This window comes from Melopsittacus undulatus, chromosome 4, assembly GCF_012275295.1.
Source record: "Melopsittacus undulatus isolate bMelUnd1 chromosome 4, bMelUnd1.mat.Z, whole genome shotgun sequence".
Taxonomy (NCBI): domain Eukaryota; kingdom Metazoa; phylum Chordata; class Aves; order Psittaciformes; family Psittaculidae; genus Melopsittacus; species Melopsittacus undulatus.
In genome coordinates, this window is record NC_047530.1 from 47,069,247 (window position 1) to 47,086,113 (window position 16,867).

General features: G+C 44.8%; 1 protein-coding gene across 6 annotated transcripts in view; it reads left to right on the forward strand.

Annotated features, from left to right (window-relative positions):
- RAD51B (RAD51 paralog B) overlaps positions 1-16,867 on the forward strand; it is a 466,503-nt gene that overhangs the window by 24,112 nt on the left and 425,524 nt on the right. For 5 of the 6 annotated variants that reach the window (XR_004080583.2, XR_004080585.2, XR_004080586.2 and 2 more), the window contains exon 1: positions 15,264-15,519. The exons of the other annotated variant lie outside the window; for it this stretch is intronic. The gene's annotated coding sequence lies outside the window, so the exon portion shown is untranslated. Of the gene's footprint in view, positions 1-15,263; positions 15,520-16,867 lie in introns of those variants that run through there. 6 annotated transcript variants of the gene reach the window in all.

Consider the following 16,867-nt stretch of genomic DNA (forward strand, 5'->3'; position numbering starts at 1 on the left):
CCAGTGAATGGACAAGCTCTGCTGCTGCCCAGGGACCTCAGCACCACTCAAGGTTTTAGGCTGACAAGGTCAGTCTACACTTGGGCAGGTGAACTTTTATTTTAAGGGCTGGTAAGGATCTGGGCTTCAGGCTTATTACCAGCGAGTCATCCACAGGCATGACTATGAATTTGTACCAAGTAGAACAGCTTATTTCTTCTAGGATGGCAGGGGTTTGCTCCATCAAGGGTTTGCAACTTGGTTTACTGCTTTGTGAACAAGAGGGAGGGTACAGAAGCAGGAGGTGCCCACAGTACCCCTGCTCTGCTTTTGGTCCCTGGGCAGCTTGCACAGATGCCAAGGGAAAACGTGCTGTCTTGAGAGAAGTGCTAGTGAGGGCTGGGGATGTACTGGTTAGTTTGTGTCCAAAGGCACAACTTAGAATACAAAGCTATGTTTTTCTACCGGGGTCTTTACTACCTGCAGCAATACAAAAGTTGTCTGCTTACCCCAAAGTATGATGCCTAAACTTACTCTGAAGTGGAAGGGATGTTTAAAATCTCTAGCCCTCTTTTCTTGTAGGAGATTCCTGACTACATCTTAGCGGAAAAATACACCTAGAGTTATGCAAGCTAGTGCTTATTAAGCACTATAGGTACTAAAAGCCATACAGTTCTATGTGCCATCCTGCTAAGTTAATCATGCTGAGAAGCAGAATACCTTGTCCCACAGAACATGCTGCCATGTGGCTATACCACTTCAGGACCTGAACAGTACAAACAGCTATTCAGGAATGCATTTTGCATTCTAAAATGTATTCTTAATTCCCTGAGTTCCAGTGGAAAATGTTTGTCATGCTTAAGAGGGAGAAGACTGAGATCCCATATAAGCTTCATCACTACTTATAATTTTACTTGAGAACATCTAATTTAAAGTTTTAGCTACTTAACTGAGACTCTAAAGACCAAATGTGGAAGGTGACTTGTCACAGCCTTGGAGCAGGTCCCTGCCATCACACAACTGCAGACTGCACTGCACGTGGAGTCTGTGCAGCTCCAGTGCATAGCCAGGATGAGCTTCCACCATGCAAGGGCTGTGATGAGTGCAGGGGGCAACACAAGTCCTGATGGTGGCAGAGAGAGGACTGGTGGTGACATCTACATTCACAAATCTTCAAAAGCTGGACAGGTTGGAAGCAGCTTTTCCATGTTCTCTGTATTTGGGACTTCTCGTAGGTCTAAACAAACTGGCAGGTTTTCTGTTCTAAGGGAAGCAGACCATTTCCTGGGCACCTTACATGGGAGTCCGGGCAGCTCACCTCTCCTTTTGTAATGGCCTCACAGTATCTCAGAAAATAGCAAGTTTTAAATGGTAATCCCAAACACTCAGTTTGTATTTATGCTTTAGTCAGTTTAGGAGCTAAAGACCCCTAAGTATCTGGTGGGTTTTTTCATGCTGTTTGTTTACACTGTTATGTGGCATGCTGTCCTTTGACACTATAATGAAGAAGAAGGAAATAGAAGCAATTTGCTCTTTAATAAAAATAAATAAACATTTGCAGTTGAGACAATATTTATTAAATATGTGAGCTGAGATATGCATAGTACTGTAAATCTCTGGCCTTTCAAATATGGGATGCTTTCCAGTGCAGAAATTTTTCCTTTGTGGTTAATCCCCTTTGCAATGTATCTGCATAGCTGCTTCAGTATGGTTCTATACCTAGCATTTTGGGGATGCAAGTAACAGTGTTTGCCTTCCCTTTACAGTTTTCACTGAAGGATCCCTAAGTGCTTTTCACAAACTAGTGAAATAATTTTCAGGCCTTGAAGTAGGTCAGAATTAGCCCCAAATAGCATTGATCAGGAGCTGATGAAAATGCCCTGGCAGCTCCCAGAAGGTCATTTCAGAACTGGGAAAGGGAGTTTAACATTTTACCCATTCACCAACTTTCCAGATTGGAGGAGTGAGTTAATAAAGTTCCAAGAAAGTTGAGGACCTGGGAAAGTGCTACCTGGTTTCCACCATCTGAATCTATCCCAGAAATGGTTTTGGATACCATCACATCACTTTGTCTGCCCAAGTCAAAGCCGGCACATGAAGGGACTGTCAGAGCTGATAGGCAACATGGTTTTATCTTGTGCAGAATAAGACTGATATCCCTCTATTTGCTATATAATCCCATCTCCATCAGTAGAATACTTTTGGGTAGATACTGCTAGGGGCAACAAGCCATGATAGAGGCTAAACTGAGGTGACCATCTGCTCTATCAGCTCATGTTGTTGCAGTTACTACAGAGCTTATCTATATTGCTGTTTCTATTGTCAGACCACTCATCTGACACCACAGCTCTTCCTATTGCTCCCATTTCTCCATCAGTTCCTTTTGTAACCTGTCCCTTTCTGTGCCTTACCTCCACTGCAAGTCCATGCTGCTGTCATAGATACCCTAAGTCTCCTGTCTGCACCCCACCTTTATCAATCGAACCAAATGTACTGATAGCTGATGGGCTGTAGTTTCCATTAAGGCCCACAACAGCTGCAGTTGTCAATGCTTTGGAAGGCAGAAAATGTTTGACATGCTTGCCTTCAAGCACAAGTATAGCAGCACATTCACAATTGTTGTTCAGTGCCTCTGCTGTAACACCCTCACAATGGCACATAATAGGCTTTCAGGGCTAAGATCAACAAAAAGCTTCTGGTCAGTCTTTGAGTTTCAGCGTATGTGGAATAATACATAATTTCAACTGATCCTTCATATAAATGCATATACACATTGTGAGTGTGCATATTTAGATCCATAATCATAGCAGATGGCCTCCATGCTGCACCACTGACTGCATCCTAACTTCTGCTTGGCAAAGAAGAGCCACCACCAGCTGAGCTGCCAACAGCAGTCCGGGCCCACTCACTGCCACTTTCCTGAGCATATGTAATCCAGAGAAGATCCAAAACAAAGCTCTGCATACACATGAAGCAGGTCAAGATCTGAACTGACTGCTCTTGACCTTGCAAGCTGTGTGTCTGCTTGCTTTGGTACACAGGAAGGCCTGTTTGATCTGAGAGGGGGTTAAAGCCTCTTACTGAGGAGCGCTCAGCTCACAGAGTGGGGTTAGGTCCATCGTTTTCAAACATGTTTTACATAAGGTTTTAACATCAGATTAATGTCTAAGGCCATACTTTCCTGCTCCATCTTCAATAAAACATGGGAGTTTTCACCCTGGGGACCTTCTGATGTCTTTGCTAGTGTTTGTCTTCCCCTCTGTGTGCATTTTGTTACTGCTAATGACAGCAGTGTGGGCCCAGCCTGAGTCAGACCAATCCACTCTTCCCCAGCTAAGGCATCAACCAAAACTGCTCCCTCCAACCCAGGCTGCTGTGCTGATCCCAGGTGTCCTTCTGTTCTGATGCTGCTCCATCTGTTGGCCATTAGTGTCTATCTTCCATCTCTAATCTCAGTCATGTTGCAAATTCTCCAGGCCAGGACTTGTCTTTTTTTTTTGTAGCATTGATGTGAGCCTCTCCCCAACAGGATCTGTAAGGGCTATGATCTCATAGTAAGCATTAAATAAAGGCTGTTGAAGTTTTTAAGGATGAAACACCCCAGCCCTCTTCCACTAATGGGACAACTTGGCCAAAATATCCACAAGGTATCTCTGTTGCCCCTTTCCATCCAGCCTTATCCCCCAGTGTCACACTGGAAGGCAAATCCCTGCTGATGACCTGAATGTGCCAGTGGTGCCAGTGGAGGGGGGCAGAGCTGATGGCACACAATAAGCCTCTTTTGTTGGACTCTTGCAGATGACACACAGTGTCCACATTAGGCAGGTGCTGGGATGTTCTAGCAAAATAGATTTTTAACAGCACTGTACAGTCATCTGGCTCCTCAGCAGGGCTGGCTGGAGTTAGCGTGGCAATTGTATTTTGGTTGATAAATGTGATGACAAGGCACAGTTGCTTTTTGATCTTGCAGTGAGCACAGCATGGTCACCATAGCATGCTTATGGCAGGGCTTTGTGCTGTGTGACTGCTGAAAGCAGCATGAGCATCTCCAAACACCAGCATAAGCTACAGTTACCCTGGCCACTGTTGTCTGGGCGAGAGCTAGGCATGCACCAAGCATGACACTGATGGTGAAAGCGCTGTTGCCACTACAGTGTGTCGCAGCAAGTCTGTCATAGAATCATAGAATAGTTAGGATTGGAAAGGACCTCAAGATCATCTAGTTCCAACCCCCCTGCCATGGGCAGGGACACCTCACACTAAACCATATCACCCAAGGCTTCATCCAACCTGGTCTTGAACACTGCCAGGGATGGAGCATTCACAACCTCCCTGGGCAACCCATTCCAGTACCTCACCACCATAACAGTAAAGAATTTCTTCCTTATATCAAGTCTAAACCTCTGCTGTTTAAGTTTCCATGACCTTCTATCTGCCTGTAAAGCAAGCAGAAACCTGTCCTTCACTGCTGCCATGTATGGGCCATTAAACGCTATTTCTCTGCTTCATCTTTCATTGCCCCAATCCTGTCCTTCCTCTGCCTCACCAACTGCCTTCTGGAAAGGTCTTACTGTCTGTTAGGGCTTTGGTGTTCATCTCAATTTCCTGATTTGGATCCAATGACTTAATCCTTGCCACTTGCCAACTTTTCCTTGGTTTTGCACTCCACGGCACTGTCATTTCCAGATCTTCATTGTCACCTTCTCATAGCCTCTCTGTTGTCTCTCCTCCTCCACGGCAATCTCTGCTCAGCTCAGCTGTGTGCCCTATCTGGGTGTCCCCATCCAGTTACACAGCTTTCACTGTTCTCTCCAGTTCACATCTCAGAACCTCTGCCTCCCTCCTAGCTCACCACCGTATCCCTACACCCACATTTTTCTTGTCTCCTCTGGAACCTCTTCCCAAATGAGTTACCAGCAACTCAAAACGCCCATATCCAGAGCATATTTCTGCTCCCTTTTTGCTTCTCATATTCCCCACTTGTCTGTTCTCTCTGGTAGACACATAATAGGGGAGGCAGAAACATCTCTGACCTTTTCTGCTGCTCTTCCTTATTTGCCTGGCTTTTATGTCTTACCACTTTGTCCTCATGCCCTGAGGTCTCCCTGCCAGTTTGGTTCTGGTGTCCCACATGCTTGTTTCCTATTACTCATCCTGTACACAGGATGTTTTCTTCAGCTGAACTGCTAGAATATACCCTTCTCCCCATGCCAGTCTCTCTTGCTGGTCCTAAAAACCCCAGCAAATTAAATCATCTGCGTATCTGTTTCACATATTTATGAGTGAGGTACTAATCCCTGCATAGTGAAAGGGTCATATGTACAGAAGGGGAAATGAGGACACCAGCATTAAAGGGAGAAGTGGAGGAAGGGGGACCAAGAGCAAGGGCAGGACAGATGTCAAGGAGGTGAGCTTGCAGTGTTGTAAAAAAATGCAGATAACTGAAATAACAGCAGATCAGAGCATCGCTGACAATCCGCATCAGTGCTCCTGCTTTGATAGTTCTGCATTTGGTCTCACTTCTTGCTGCTCCCAACACCTATGTCTTCAGAGCAGAGACTAAATCCTTCAACTGGCTAAAAATATGCATAAAGAAGTTCAAAAAGCAGCAGACCCCTCTTCCCTGTGCCTTGTGATAACAGACACCTCTCCTTCTCTTCCACTCCAGTGGGAAAGCTGATCTGTCAGGATAATCCATGTGCGAGGACAGCCCTCCCAGGCCTCTTTGCCAACGCTCCATTGGAGCAGGGAAGCTCTTTCCGGCTTCCCCAGCACAGCTCATGTGCTGCGCAGGTCCCAGCGGGCAAAAGGTTTGCATGTGATGACGTTCCAGTGACCTCCTGAAACCTGGCTCTGTTTCCCATCTGCTGTATGCTGTTACTTTCTCAGAACACAAAAGCAGGTGAAATGTCTGTTGGATGCCACAAAACCCTCTCTGGCTGCAGCCATGGTAAAATAACCATCCTTAAAGCAATAGAGAGATCCTTTTGTGTGCAAGAGCTACTTTCAGATTGGGCTGGGGTTTTTTATTGCCTTATAAAGGATTCTGCAATGAGTGAGATGGAGATCTGACAGTTGCATCCCAGTCATATTTTTAACACAGTGCAGACAGCAGATGCTTCAAGATTATATTTCTTAGTGTACATCAGGTCTCCAGGGAGATTGCATATTCAGGGTCAAGGGCTGTAGGGGGCTGGCTCTGCGGCCTTGCAGGAGGATTTTTCTGTTTCCAGCAAAGTGTATCTGTAAAGCACAGGGCGTTCTGCCAAGCCTTCTGTATAGAGTCAGCAGGAAATGCTGCTCCCAAGAGAGATTTTACCTAGGGCCCTGTCAGGGATAGCTTTTATTATAATAATAGCAGTAGATCAAATAGCCCCCAGTGCTGCAACACCCTGTAGCCTGAGTATCAGGGCTGAGCCTGAGCAGAGGAGCAGCACTTACTCATTGGGCTGTAAGAAGGTTATTCATGGTGGGGAAAACTGTCTGCCTCTGTAAAGGCAGGCAGAAACGGGCACTCTGTAACAGTATGATGTTTTTGAAATGCAGACAGCTTGGCCAAGGCAATCATCAACTGGCCAGGACAGAAGACCTTGCAAGGGAGACAGTTATGTCCAAAAATGCAAGGAAGGCTCTCACAGGGTCCCCGCTGTACACACCGGCAAGGCAGAGATGATCTAAGTTTTAGTGAGGTTTTACAAAGAAGCTGCATCCTCCTACTCCTGATCATGCACAACCATTGATTTATCTGCTTTATATATTGAAGGGTTAAGGCTAAGCAAGCACACCTAGAATGGGACTTTCCAGTTCCACAAGATTTAGGAATCCAAACCTTGACATCAGCACCTCTCAAACCCAGCCCTGAAAATATCAATAGCTATCAGTAAAATTCAAGTACAGACACAAGCACTCCAGGGTGCCAGCTCAGAGCCACAGTGATACACTGGATGCTGAAATAAGTAACGGCACTGGATGAGAACCAAGGGGAACACACAATTCACTTATTACTAAATTCTACATCACACAAAGCTGCTTTGAATTTCCATGAAAGTTTTCCTAAGGGACGAGCAAAATTTAACCAAGGAAATAAGGATTTACCTCAAGTGCTACAATCCACACAAGGGAGAGGAAATGGTCTTAGCAGGTACCCTCCAAAGCCTGTAGAGCCACATGGGGCATCAGTTCATCTCTGCAGTGTGGCTGGCCTTCAAATATGAACTGACCCATCATGTTCGCCCACTGTCAGGCATGGAGTTTAATGGTGCCAGAAATGGTAAATGTCAGGAAGCATTTCTGCTGTGGAATGTTGAAACTATGGTTGGATAAAACAGTGACCACAAGAGAGGCTGAATACATATTAAAGAGCCCTTAAATGAACATCACAAATAGCCCTGATTTCTCTCTTTGCCCTGCAAACGGCTGCCATGTGCTTTTGTCCCCTTGCAGGAGATGTAGTAGAATTGACAATGGACAAAGGATGGTTCAGAATGCCTGTCAGAATGTGCTTTCCTGGCACCTAGCCCACCCTCTTGCTAGGGATCAGCATCACTGCAGTAGGCAGCCTTGGAGGACTGGGGGTGAGGACATCCCTGTCGTATCTCCTAGAGGAACAGGGGAGTCTGTCATAATTCTCCAAGCTTCCCCAGTCAGCAAATCAGATAGAAGCACCATACTTGGCCATGATGTTTGGATCCATATCTAACCTGTTTGGGTTTAGGAGTAAATTAGTTTCTGAGGGGTATACCTGGAGCACAGCTATTCAGAAGCAACATGACAATAAATTTCATTTTACTCATCAGTCCTCTGGCCTTGGTGTTTATGAACAAAGTGTTGCTCTTCTTGGTTTCCTTCAATATCCACAGTTTTGTGGCTGCAGTGGTGGCAGCAATTTCCTTTTTTCTCCATGTTTTGAACAGGCTGAAGGAGAAACTGAGGCACTGGTAAGTAAGGATAGTTAGCAGTGGGAAGGAGAGACTGAGGGAATTCATGCCCATCCCAAGCTATTTTTTCCATTTCTTTTCAAATATGTAGTTTTGATGTTATGTGTTGACTTTGGTTGTTGACAGACTGCATGAAAAGAGCCCATGTGTTACTCTAGGCATTTTGGCAGATACAAAGGAAAGCTATCCAGCTAAGATCAGCAGCTAACCCACAACAAAGCTTAATCTCCAGCCAAAAGCTTAATCCAACAGAAACCAAACATCTGCCCTTCTCGGGCTCTCTGGGATGGAGACAGAGGTCTTGCCTTCCTGGGTGGCTCCAGAATTGTTCTTTATCTTCTGTCTCCTCCGAGATGACAAAGCAGGGCATGTGCCCTCGCTCTGTGGTCTAGGTAAGAGACTGTGGCATAGGGTGCAGATGCCCAGGCTCTCAGAATTTCACCTACAAAACCTCAAACTGAACCGTATGTAGATCTAGTACAAATAACAGTGTCCCTCCCTTGCCCTGTAAAACCTTCTGCTATTTCTGGCTTTTCTCTCCCAGCGTCGCTTTTCAAACACAGCAGATTGAGACCATTATCCCTAGAATAAAGAGTGTGCACACTGCCTTTTTTTTTTCACTGTATCTCATTCCTGACCTCTGCTGCTTTTTTACTATTCTGGTTTATAATAGGAAACTGAAAGCTCAAAGATTTTCTTCACATCTGACATTCATTCATACTCTCAGTTTCTTTTTTTTTCTCTGTCAGATTAAAGGCAGAGAAAAAGAAAGAGCCAAACCTGTGTGTTTATGATCTGTATTTTTAATACCCAAAACCCTGATTATTTTGTTAGTCTTGCTTTGTGTAACTTTATTAATTTCACTGACCTCATTGTGGATCCTCATCAATGTAAGAAGGAATTCAGGTGGTATATTGAAAGAGTATTTGTTTTAAAAACAACATTGACAGTTAAGACAAACGAATCTCAACCTCATCTGCCCACTTCCCAGCCCCAATGACTTGGTCTAAATTCCTGATCTTATCATTCAAGCCCAGATATTTGAAAGTGACCAGAGATTTAGATTGACTCAAGTTTTACCAGTCTGGGTCATCTCTATCCTGATTTTTTTCAGATGGCTCCTGTTAAAAGTATGGCAGCTGTGCACCCCCTGGGGCTAAAAGTGTTTCAAGTTGTAAGCCCTAAAATCAAACCAGCTCAAATCAGAGGCTTTTAAAAACCATTTGGCCTGCGTATATGAGTTGGTAAGACCCTGCTGAGAGGTGACGGATACATGCAGCTCCCAGTGAAAGCTGAATGTGAGCTGGTTGAATTAAGATTTTGTTACAGTAAGGGAGTGGAGTCACAGAGCCCAGGAAACACCTTTCCCCTCTGATGCCATGACAGCATACCTATGGTGAAAGTCAGTGGTGTATGCAGAATGGTTTTATCTTCTGTCAGCTCAGAGGCACCTTTCTTTATGGTGCACTTTATTTTTCAAAGCTGACAGTGGCTCGTTTCATGACTCTTGAGTGTGAAAACTCCTGAGGTTTGGGAAAATATGCATTCAGTGACTGGTTTGAATTGGATTGGATTGAACTGTGATGCTTGTTGAAGATTTACAAACCTATATGCTAAAGACCACTGAAATAAAAGTTTGGTTATCAGACAATCAATAGCACCCTGCTTCAGCTAAACAGCTAATCATGCATTCAGCTTCTCACTGTACAAATGTCCTATTTTACTTCAATTAAGCACAGGCTTAATTTGCTGCTTAGTTCATTGATTATAATTTTCTGTGATGATTTAAAAAGTAGCTATGACTCTGTAAAATCTATTTGTCATGGGCAGTCAATGAGGATAATGTGATCATAGCTATGGCATCATGCCCAAACAGTGAATGGCAAATATGCTTGCATGAATACTCTCTATAATAATTGAGTTTGTGGTAGAGAAGTTCTGGGGCAATATTTGAATATGTTATTGATGTGTGCTCATCCCAGTAAAATAGGAAAGCAGCACTGTGCTTCAAGGTAAAAAATAATCACCATGGAATTAACTTGATGTCTTCTTTCCTCTCTGGGTAAATTCTTCTATAATTATACACTAAGATTTTTTGCATCTGTTTGCCAACACTACTAACACATGGGATTCTGGGTCTCTGGTTTGATTTTGTTTGAGTCTGTGAAGTTCGTTGTAGGTGGTGTGTGAGAGTGAGTAACATTCGCTTGCAGGGCATGAAGATGTCTCATTCTTTCATGGCCAGGCAGAAAACTGCAAGGCACAAACAGTGCATGAGTGGAGACCATCCTCTGCTTTCTCTGCCCAGGTTTGGTGTTTTTTTCTCCCTTTCATGCCACTCAGCCACCTTTGGAACCAGTTCAGCAACTGTCTTCTGGGGAGGATGGTAAGGACATCTGAGGCAAGTTTCCTTTGTAGTCCCAGCCATAGGGATCTCATTCACTGCTTTAAAAAGAAGTAGAATGAAAAGCATGCAAGAGCCAAAGGCTCCAGACTGAAACGATTCATGGAATGAAATGTTCCAGGCTTTGTTTGTTTGCTGGTTTATGTGTTTGTTGTTTGAAATGAGAGCTATTGGGCTCAGTTCAGTTGCTGGGTTATCAGAGCCATGAATCTGTAACGTAATAAAGTGAAGACTTCTTTTCAAAAAAACCAGTCAGTTTTACTGATTTGGAACATGCCTCCTCAGGTGGGGAGATGAACAAAAATATTCACGTCAGGGTTTATAGGGTTTTTGTGACATTGTACCTGAATGAGTCTTTTTTCCAGGGGCACCCCCATTTCTTGCAACTGTACAGTGGGTCTGGGATCTACTGTTCTCTGCTGGTGTTGTCCAAGCAAAAACGTTCCTCTCCCAGTAAAGTCCAACAGCTTCCATTGTCTCTTTTCTCCACTGAAGAACGCTGCAGATGGAGCGAGGGCTGTACCTGAAAGCAACAGATGTCCTACCATGACTGCTAAACCTAGACACCATCAGTACTAATTTCATGGTGTCTGACTGTGTGTGATGACAAGGGGTACACAATGCACTTTCTCTGCTGGTTGCTGTGAGGTGCTTGGAATTTTCTAGTCTAATTGTGGCTTCTCAATAGAGGCTGGCTGCTGTGACGGATCACAGGGTGACATGCTGGATGCACACGTCCCCAGAGAACCAAGCTGATCAAAGGGGAACCACTGAACTACTGAGTTTTATTTGTTTTAAACAGATGTGTTTCACAGGACCGAAGTCTAAATATAGCTCAAGTTTCTGAGTAACAGGGTATATGGTAGTTTTTCCATGCTTTAGCAACAAAAAGCTGCAGCGAATACCTAAAGATCACTTCAGTTAGATACTATCTGCTTTTGTGCAATGCTACTAAAAGCCTACTGCTCTGATATTTGTCATTTCTTGGTTTACCTCAGCATCCCAGGGAAAGCTGCAGGAAAATCTGTGGCAGGAGTGGCAAGATCTTGCGATTGCAGACATCACTACTGGGCCAACCCCAACACCTCAGTAAACAAGACAAGGCAGTAAAGAAGGGGTGCTGGTAGGGCACAGGTGAAAAGCAGGAGGAGGTGAGGGGGGTTTTATGTAGGGTAAATTTGGTTTAGCAGATATGGGTAAAGATCTCCTCTGGTACCAGCAACTCCACATCGATTATTATGCTGCCATTCTATCAGTTTATGGCCTTCTTGTCTAACAGAAACTTAACATGGAAACATGACAAGGCCAAAGACTCGAATGATTCCTGCTGTTCCTTTAACCAGAAAAAGCTAAATGAAGTAGGAAGCTGATCTTGGAAGGTAATCTGCTTAGATGAGTGCAGGCTAAAAGTGGAATAATCCCTGAGGTCTCTCATTTTGTTTGCTGTAGTTTGGGCAGAAAGCAAATACAGCTGAATTTGCCAAAGCTGTAATACGCAGGTGGGTCTGCCCTGCCTGTAATAGCAGTGAAGGTGGCTAGTCTGCTTTTCTGTAAAAAGGGTAGGAGGTCCAGATGCTCTCTTTCAAAAACTCTACACTGCTGCTGAACATTTCTGAAATGGTTTTGGGGGTGATGGGTAATTCTGAATACCCAGTGGAGCATGTGGAGGGGTAGAAAATGGAGAAATGCCTTCTGTCTGTCCTGAGAAAAAAGCTGCTTTTTCCTGGTTGTAAATGTGTGTGGTTACACAGGTCCTCAGTAATACCTGAGGAGGATTCATTATAATTTGGCTTAATCCTTCCTGAGCCGGAGGAAAAAGGTTAATTGCCTGGGGAGAACCATTTATCTGATCCACAGACAGTCCAGAGGATTGAGGGAGGGGAGAATCAGTCAGAATGAGAAGATGAGCTAATTTTTCACAGGTCTGTTTTTCTTGATCTGTTTATTACAGCCAATAATAACAGTGAGGTTGTGCTGAGCAGCTTGTAAAAACACAGAAAAATGGTTTCCCTTCCCTCTGCCCAGCCCTGGAGCAGATGCAGCTGAGAAAGTCTCAAGTGAAGTAGTTTTGCTAAAACTGTGCTGGTATGAGCAGTGTGGAAAATAATGCATTTTTAACCAGGGTGCAGTTCTCCCTGTGAGATCGTTGAATTTGCATTTTTTTTTGAGATGCAGGAACCTCAAAGGGTTGGAAGTAAATCTGCATCTCCTTTGGGGAGACAGCAACAGAGAGAATAATTCATTGGAGGTTTTGTTTGTGTGCCGTTATTGAGGAACCATTGGGACCCTAATCCCAGGAAAGCATGGGCTGATCTATAATTGCTTTCTAGTCTTGGAAGCACATGAGTGTTTGGTTGTGGGATTTTAAGAATGTGGTAGGGATCAAATAGATAACCCAATGGAGTAAGAATATATTTGACTAATCAGACATTAGTCAGCAAGCAGAAAGTGGGGAATTGCTCTGAATATCTGAATTACACTTGTGAGTCAGAGTTGTTGCTGTGTTCTCATAGATTAAACTCTTTTGGGGAGACATTTTCCTTTCACAGGGGGTGGGTAACACTGCTAATTTTAAGGCAAGAATTAATGGTTGGTAAATAGTAATAAACCCAAGGACTGCAGTCAGTATCAGTGAGCTAATGCTGTTTTAGTAATTAAGTGAATGATCTGAAATGTTCCGGAATGCAAAACTATTATCTAAATATGCTCACAAAAGGCTGTCTTGGGTTTGAGGAAGAAACTTTTCTGTGGATTCTGTTCCAGAATGGAAAAAAATTGCCATTATCTTTTCAGTTCTGGAGGCTTGCAGAATTACTTAACTGCTGAATATTTATTTGGATCAGAACTGATAAGTTTCATTCTGTGCCCTTCAAATTAGACTGTCCCTTTCAGCTTGCCCCTTAGGAAGCTAATCACCATTCCCCTTTTTATTCTAATTGGTGTGTCTGATGTGAGAGCACTCTCCTTCTGTGAGTCTTTGTGAGACTTTGTTGCTGTTACGCTTTGCCTTTCTGTAAGTCTTGCTCCAGTGTTACTGGTTTAAAGGACCTTCTTAAATTAATGTGGTGAAGCTCAGTTCTTATAATCATCTCTTAGCTTTATTAATCTCTTTTTATTTAAAGTTCCAGGGGCAGCTAAAAGCTTAGACCAGAGCAGCTCTCTGCTGCATCATGTCTGACTATTGGGCCAGTACTACTTTTTTACAGTCTAAATAGGTAAAACCAAAACTGAGGAGGAAAGCAGATACCTTATCATTACAGGGCTTGACCGAGGTCACAGAGCAGAGCTGTTTGCAGAGAGCCCTGATTCTCTAGTGATTACTGTCCTCGGCAAACATACAGAAGCTGTGGAGCTGCCTTCTGTTGCTGCTTGCGAACAGTGAAGTGCCTAAGCAAATGTGAACACTCCCCTGATTATCCTCTGGATATATAACAGTAACTTTCTCAAGTTACATAGAGAAGATGGTGTATGATTATTTGTCAGTAGGTTTAAAGGCATATCTGTGTATCTGAGAAGTAGAGAGCGGAACAGTCATGACTCCACTGAGAATGTGTATAGATCTTGCAGGAGAGGCACCAGGGAATACTGGTTTTGGTCTCAAATCTTCTGCACAACTTGGTAGGTAAGATTTGCTTTCCTCGCTCAACAAACTCCCAAAACAGTTCTCTGGTTTAATACAGGCATTCTGTTTCTGTAGAAGATGGGGAGGAAGCCTCTTGGCTTGGAGGTGAAGGGGAAGCCCTGCTCATTTGTGGGGGGGACAAAAGCACAGCAATGTTACTTTTTCCTGCAATTCTGGTAGGAAGGTAGGGCTACTGCTACCCATCTAGCAAGCAGGAAGTATTGGTCTGTGACAGAGTTATACTATGGTCATGCCCTCTTGTTTCCACTGAAACTAACCCATAGCAAGAGACATCCTTTACTTCCCTTAGACAGCTTTTCTCGGTTGTGATTTCCGTGTTTTCAAGTGAACTTTTAAAGGCCAACTACACTAGGAGGAGCTCTTTCTCCATGTCATCTCTCCCCGTTCAGCCGGCTATCCAGTAAAGCTCCGAGTTGCTTTCGTGTGGGCTGCTTACTCCTTCTGCAGCTTCTTAAACCCTCTGTACTCCTTTGGGCATGTAAGCTCCCTCACTTCAGCGTATGAAGGAAACACTGATTCCACTGAGCCTTTTTGATACTACTGTTGTTTGGCATTTCATGATAGCTCCTTGCTACATTTGGAAAAGCAGCTGACGTGTTCTGTATGTCACAGGTTCAGTGTGAGCCTTTCTTTTTCAGTACAAAGCTACAGCCGTGTGGTTGTTAATGCACGGGCCTTCAGTAAACGTCCCAGCTAACACTGGTCCATTTTTTCCTTCAGTTAGGTTTATTTCTGGAACTGTAAAGATTATGCAGACAACATACATACAGTACTTGGTGCTTTCTAGTATAAGGTAGAGCGACTTGGAAAACTCATCCTGCAGACATTAGTAAAGTCATGTCAGTCATGTTTGTTGACTGGTGCTCTGTCACATTCACACTACAGGGTGATCACTTCTTCAGTCAGAAGGCATTTCTCCCTCACCTGACGGCAGACCTGATGTCTGTAAGCCCTCAACTCGAAGACTCAGCATTCCAATGCTCTACTATAAATGAACGTATGCATACCACTGTCCATGCAGGAGACTTTGGTAGGTGCTTTACGTGTAGAACTCTGGTGTACAGCGCACACAGCACTCACTACAGGCGCAGGTGTGTATGGGAACCTCCCGCTCCCGCCCTCCCGAGCCCGGGACGCACTGCTCCCAGCATGCCCTGCGCCCCGCCGGCACTCGTGGGACTGGCGGGAAGAGCAGCCAATCGCGAGTGAGGGCCTTGCGCAGGGCACCGCCCCCCCGCGCGCGCCGCCGGGAAGGTTTGAAAGCTCTGAGGTACCCGGTGCTCCTCCCGCCTCGGACCCGACCCGGCCCGCGGAGATCCCGCAGCTGCGGTGGGAGAGGGACTCCAGGTGTCTGCGGCCCTGCCGGGGCCGGGCGCCAGTGCCAGCTGTGCTGGCACCTCCGGGTCCCGCAGCCATGGGGCACGCGAGCGCCTGAGCTTCCAGGGCTGCGCCGTGAGACGGGGTCCGCCGGTGCTCGCCTTCAGGGGTTGGGGCCGTAAGAGTGTTTTCTCCTTCCAGGCGAAGTGCTAATGCCAAGCTCCCCCGCAGCACTTGCTGTAAGTCCTTGCCGATATATGTGCAGTTTACCCCCTCACAGGTGTCCTTGTCTACCCGCCGGTCCCGGGGCCGCCGAAGGTACGGGCAGTGCCCCTAGGGGAGCACTGTGATCGCCTCAGTCTGTTGACTGAGGCTGTGCCACAGCAGTGTGTGGTGTATGTGCAAAACCGGGAATCCCCATCATGTGCGAGGAAGCGTGCAGGTTGTTAATGCAGCTGGCAACTTGAAGGGCACAGAACTCTCCAAACTTTGATTTACCTGCTGTCTAAAGAGGGTTTTGTAGAGGGCACAATGAAGTTTCTATTTTGCAAAGATGTGAAGCCTGTGCATCTGCAGAAGTTGTAGTGATTTGGCATTATTTAAAGGCTTTTTTTCCCCCCTAAGCTTAGGGCTACTTAAATACCAGGAATATTGCCTAAAAAATACACGTGAAACAGTCTTATATGCTTGAACATACATGTAGGTTAGGAAAGCGTGTGCTCGAGGTCATACTGAGCTGAATACTGTCCTGTGGAGTTTTGTTCTGTAGTGTGGAATTCATAAGAAAAAACAGGAACCAGTGCAAATGGCTGAGGGCCAAGGGGAGAAGGATTCCTAATGGCAGTGCAATCTTACCTGCTACATAAAATAAGCCTTAAGGCTTATCTGAAATAAGCAGGTATGCTTTAAGCAGGATTCTCAATAAATACAATTTAACACCCTGGTGGTGTTCAAGGCCAGGTTGGGTGGTACCTTGGGTGACGTGGTCTAGTGTGAGGTGTCCCTGCCCATGGCAGGGGGGTTGGAGCTAGATGATTTTAAGGTCCTTTCCAACCCAACCCATTCTATGATTCTACAGTTTTGAGTGAGTGGATGTTCCACAGTTCATGCTGCCTTGGATTAGTGATACTTTTGTTCCATTTTAAAATAATATTTACATTGTAGTTCTCATTGTTATATGCTTAGCTTTGGCCTTTGGTGTCTTTTACACTGTTGGCTAAAATAAATAACTCTTTGTTAGCTGTGTTTGTTTCATAAATTGTCACATAGAATGATATGTGTTTGACTAGTTTGACCATGTTGAGTCATGCTGAAGTATGTTTCCAGCCCTTCAGTCTTTCTGCTGTCTCCTTTGCAGGTTCTTCCTGTTCTTTTAACATCTGTCACTAATCCCAGGTCACCAGATCAGAGTGTTGTGTTCTAGCAGTATATGGTGTAGGGCTGAGTACTTACTGTGTTTATTATTTGTGTTAAGGCATCCAAAGAGAACCTTATTTCTTTCCAGTGCAGTATAGCATGAGGAGTTCTTGTTCAGTTTACCACTGAGTAAATTCCAGCTTTCTTATGTCCCAAAACCACCTGTCCTGT